We start from the raw sequence: 5,783 nt of genomic DNA on the forward strand, positions 1-5,783 counted from the left end.
CATTTGTGTTTTATTACTGTCCATGAAGTTTTTATAAATAATTCAGTGGTGGCTACTGTTATTACTTGAAATGAGATATATCATAAAAGTACAAGTTTTCTTTCACGTATGTCAAGTTACTTTATATCTCAATCTGAAATCCATGCATGATTTGATATATACAAGTTCTGAATCAAAACATAGGTCCGGGGGCGCCTGGGTGGCTCAGTCGTTGAGCGTCTGCCTTCGGCTCAGGTCATGATCCCAGGGTCCTGGGATCGAGCCCTGCATTGGGCTCCCCGCTCCGCGGGAGGCCTGCTTCTCCCTCTCCCACTCCCCCTGCTTTGTGTTCCCTCTCTTGCTGTGTCTCTCTCTGTCAAATAAATAAAATCTTTAAAACAAACAAAAAAACACAAAAAACAAAAAACACAGGTCCAAGCATGTAAGATCAACAGCTATTATGATTTTTAATTTTGAAAATCTAACTTTATTGTAACTCTTTTAATCTTGCACCTTTTAAAATGAAAACACAGACTGAGGAGAGCTACATTTATTAAACACTTTTTCATCGATATTTAGTTAACATTGACAGTGCACTAAATACTACAGCAAACAGCCTGCTGGGATTTGGACAATCATTTATTTTCAATTAAAATTCATAGTTAAGTTTGAAAATATGACCCTGTACTTCTGCCAGTTTAAGCTTGATTTCTAATTTAACGGACACATTTGAAGTAAACAAACCAAACCAAATCTTCTTGAATTTCGTTTACAATGTACCTCATCGATATGAAACAAGGCTTTCTGAAACTGAGATCATGGCAAATCTTTACAAGATGAACAATAAAGGATAAATCGTTTTTTCTCTATTTTTATTTATTATAAAAACAATATTACCACATAAAGGGAAATATTAAATTTACCCACAAATCCACAACCCTAACATCTTCTCTGTGGATTCTTTAAATCTTTATCCACAAACATAATTTTTACATAGCTATAACCTGCGTATTTACACAATTTGGGGACAATCACTATTTAAAAACTAATATACAGGATTGTAAGTAGACTCCTCTTTAAGGAAATTATACAGTGTAAAACCTACACTATGCCTGATAATCCCCAAATACCCAAGAGCTTAAAACTTGATGACCAAATTACAACTGCCTTTCTTTCCTTCTCCACTTGAGTACCTTAATTAAGATGAGGCTCATATTAATCTGAGTTCATCCTAACACAGGATATGTAAAACATAGCTGTTGTCTCAGTTGTTTAGCATATTGTCTTTGTACAATCTTGCTACAATCTTAAAATTACATCTCTGATATCCCCATACTAACCTAACCAATAACCACAACGATTATTATTCCACTCTTTTTGAACTCATTTTAGAGCAATGTAGTGAATACAACCAGCAGACAAGGAAATCTGCAGTTAAATACACTTCTACACCTAAGAAGCACAATTTAGGTAAAGCAGATTGTGTGATCACAGAAACACCAGCCTGGGTCCATGAGATGTCCACTATGTGATCTTGGGCCAATCATTCTGTCCTCGTGCTGTTCAGCTTACTCTACTGGGAAATGTGAAACAAATATTTGCATTCTATCTCTTTTGAGGATATGATGGCAAAACCAGAATACAAGGGAAGAAACCCCTCAGATAAAAGCTATTGGATTTTTTAAATAAAAGAATTCATTTTCTATATTAGGACAAATATAACTTATTACTAACCTATATACTAAAAGTTCTCTGTGTCATTCTGATTAAAAATTATAAATGAGTTCACCTTTCCAATATGTTTCAAGAACAGACCTGGAAAGCATGCTGAACCAGTTTCATTTAGTGACACACTGACATCTAGTGGAGATTTATGGTGCACTATGGGATAAGTGCACACCCCAAATCAACTTCATAGTCCCGGTGGGGCCAGAGAGAAGCAAAAGCTCTTTTTGGTCTTTAGGCAAAGCAGCAAGAAAAAATATAAATGAATTAAAAAAGAAAAGTACACTTCTTGTAGATTTTTATTTTGATTGTTACCAAATTAAAAACACTGTCCAATTTGCAAGATACTGAAAAGTTAGGGGATGATATGAGGGGATGGCAAAGAGCTGGTTAGTGTTGCAGTCGTGAGATATCCCTAAAACCCTCCCTCTGACTCCGTTTAAAAGAGCAAGTGTGTGTTCACCGGCTCTTTTCTTTCTACAGTGAATGCAGGGAAGGGTTATCGAGGAAGGGGAGAAGAGAAATGACGGGAGGGGAAATGTGGAGGAAATGTTTTCCAGGTTTTTCATTACATCCCTTGAATTAATTTCTATACCTCTTTGTGGTGAGAATTTTATTAAATCCAGAGGTAAATTTCCTTTAAGCACATATCACTAAGAATTTATCTAAACTTGCTCATCTAAATATATTGCATTTACTTTGTAATAAAAATATAAAATAAAATGTTTCTATCGCCCTGAGCTTTCACAAATGCCTAGCACCATCAGTGAAGTTTGGCTCTATGTTTCATCTCTGTCCTTTCCAAAGGCTACAGGAAATAAATGTTGAGTGGCTTTAGGAGAAAGTCAATCTGACACCTGCAAACTTTAACATGTGATTAAATTAAGATCCCAAATACTCGTTGGAAGATTGTCACAATCTCATTACATTGCTACAGGACGAGTTAAATTTAAAGTTTGTCCCCTCTTCCCCTTTAGTGAATGTGGTTAAGGACTGAGTGCTCAATCTACACCAGCCTACTTCCTTGTTTTCTACCAGGCTTCAGCCACTGGATGGGACTTCTGTACACCACTGCTTAATGGCTTCATTATTTCATTGAACAGGAAAGGTTGAAGAGGAAGAATTCTGGAAGCTGGAATAAAGATTTTTTTTTTTTTTTTCCTTTAACTGCTATGTGCTTAGCCTCTGGTTCTGGCAGACCTTTCCACCACCACCACACCTCTTCTGGGAAAAAAAGAAAGAATGGAAAAAAAGTGCAAACATCTTACTTTCAGACTGGAGGAAATAGCATGGAACTAAAAGAAACCTCAAGGATTAGGAAATGTGTGATTTTTCTCTTGAGAAGAATGTGCATGAGTTTGTTCCCGCCCCACCCAGAATGCTTCTCAATTCAACTCCTTCACTCTTTCATTTATGTCTGGGAATCAGACGAATCATCTAGAAATGATTAGACTAGACCAGCTCCCAAATGTAAAATCCTAGAATCTTAAGGCAGCTACATTGCTTAATTATAACCAAACACCGTTGGGTAAATATGTATCTGTTATTGGTGTTGTTAAATTTAAAAGAAATATACTCACTTATGTCCTTCTTGGCAATTAATAGTACACTTCAATCTTCAGAGCCCAGAGACAAAAACAAACAAACAAAAAACAACAAAAAAGATGCAATACAACCTATTAGCACAAGCAAAAACAATATTCTAATAGTGAAGCTTCATGCTATACTCAAACATATAATTACCCATACAATTTGCAATTGTCTTGTTTTACTGCTTAAAAAAAGTCTTTCCAGATTCTTTATAATGCCCAGTATTTTACCAATTTTTTCCCATCACTAAATATTTCTGCAGTGTTGTTCATTATCTTTTGTTCAATAATTGAGAAAATTCAGGCCCAGAGAAGTTTAAAAAAAAAAAATTCTCCTTACAGAACAAGACAGTACAGTAAGAAAGAAATTTGAAAGCAACAGGCTGGTGGTTAATTAAACTTATGGCTCTAGAGTTCAGTATCCTAAAGACCCACAAGTCAGAACTGAAATTATTATTATTGGGTGTTTTACTCACATGCAAACTATTGTGATAAATCAATGACTTCTAATTACTCTAAGTGATGATACAACTAAAATTTGAAAGTTGTGATCTCCATATTTTTTTATTTTTTAAAGATTTTATTTATGTATTTGACAGAGAGACACAGCGAGAGAGGGAACACAAGCAGGGGGAGTGGGAGAGGGAGAAGCAGGCTTCCTGCGGAGCAGGGAGCCCAAGGCGGGGCTCGATCCCAGGACCCTGGGATCGTGACCTGAGCCGAAGGCAGATGCTTAACCACTGAACCAACCAAGGAACCCCCCAAATATATATATATATATATATATTTTAAGATTTTATTTATTTGACAGAAAGAGACACAGCCAGAGAGGGAACACAAGCAGGGGGAGCAGGAAGAGGGAGAAGCAGGCTTTCCGCAGAGCAGGGAGCCCGATGCGGGGCTCGATCCCAGGATCCCCGGGATCATGACCTGAGCCGAAGGCAGACGCTTAACAACTGAGCCACACAGGCGCCCCTCCATATTCATTTCTCAAGAGAAAGTGTCAAGTATGTCAGGCTCCGACCCTTGGTAATTCGTTCTCATATAGTATAATACAGATTTCATTTGATGATACAGCTTTATTTTGGAAATGATTTTAAAGATTCCTGGGCAGGACTCCAACTTTGGAGCTGTTACTAACCCTACAGTGTTGAATAAGCAGAGTCCAGTATTTTCTGAGAAGTCATCAGTCGGGGGGGGGGGGGGGGGGCGAGGGCGGGAAATGGTGGGGGGTGTTGTCCTCCTAAGTCACGCTTCTGGCTTCATGCTGCCAAAATATGCATATGCCACTATGTCACAGACAGGAACGGAGTCTTGTAGACAAGCGTAAAGTCGTAGCTGCTAAAGAAGAGGCAACTTACTAAGAGATCAGTCCATGGGTATGTAACTGACACAAATCTCGAGGAGCGGTCAGGTCAGAGTACGTGTGCACAATACATTTAATGTTAGAAAAAGAATTTACAGGAACACTATAGAACCAATACTAATATTCCCACCACCGGAAGCCACCAATCTGTGGGCTTGGCTTCTCCGGAAATGCAGAGAAAACAGAGACAAGTCTGATTTACAGAATCTGAAGAAACTTTTTATTGATCTCTTTATCCTTCCAGCATTAGGAGAGCAGGCAATACAGGACTTTTAACCCAAGCTCAAAAGAGTATACCTTTTCCCAAAGCTTAAATGGTCTGGATGTTTTCTTCACAGTACAGTACCTTCTCCTAAATCAACTATCATAGTCCTCCATCAACATCATAACCCACAACCAAGTGCAGGATAGGGGTGCTTTGCTCTTTTTCTTCAGAGATTCCCACTGGTGTGTTATCTCGTGGGCTTCTGGCATCCTATATTTAACACACAGTGTTCCCCAAAGGATAACCACAGAGTTACATAAATCCTACTTTGAAAACACATGAAGAAGAAAAAGTACATTTCTAGCTAATCACCAAGAAGGCTCTAACGAGCTGCACATCAAAAGGAATAAGAAACGATTTCTAATTTTAAGTAACAAAATATAGGGCTTTAGAGAGGTTTCTCACTGCAGTCTTCCAGCCAGGCCTTAAATAAGGAAATGCTGTCTTTGCAAGGTGCCTGGGAAGAGGTGTTAACCAGGGGAATAAAATGAAACTGGGGACAACGACCAACACAAGACTTAAAAACCTCTGCTACTTTAAACTCTCATCAGTATCATCTGGGAAGCTTCCCTTTTGATCTTAACTAACATTAGCCTAGCTAACAGTTAACTTTAAATCTGCAAAGTTTGATATACCTGTGTTTAAATGTGGTCAAATACTTGTTAACCTTACTGGAAACAAATCACTGCAATGAAAATAAAAACAAGGGGTGCCAAATGCCAAACTGATAACACGGTGCGTATCCACTGATTATGCACTTACCTACACCTGTAACGTCATCTTAGGAAGGCACTTGCAGTTAATGTATCAGCTACAACACTTCCAGATATTCAAATCCAGCCAAAAAAAAAAAGTACAG

General features: G+C 38.0%; 1 long non-coding RNA gene across 1 annotated transcript; it reads right to left on the reverse strand.

Annotated features, from left to right (window-relative positions):
* Nucleotides 1–469: 469 nt before the first annotated feature.
* LOC118012266 lies at nucleotides 470–3,912 on the reverse strand. Its single transcript, XR_004679660.1, has 2 exons — nucleotides 3,285–3,912; nucleotides 470–2,928 (listed from the first exon to the last, which is right to left on the reverse strand). It is a non-coding gene; the product is annotated as an uncharacterized LOC118012266 (long non-coding RNA).
* Nucleotides 3,913–5,783: the final 1,871 nt, after the last annotated feature.

The sequence above is a fragment of the Mirounga leonina genome, unplaced genomic scaffold (assembly GCF_011800145.1).
Source record: "Mirounga leonina isolate KUSES-001 unplaced genomic scaffold, KU_Mleo_1.0 Mir_151, whole genome shotgun sequence".
In the NCBI taxonomy this organism is placed as follows: Eukaryota; Metazoa; Chordata; class Mammalia; order Carnivora; family Phocidae; genus Mirounga; species Mirounga leonina.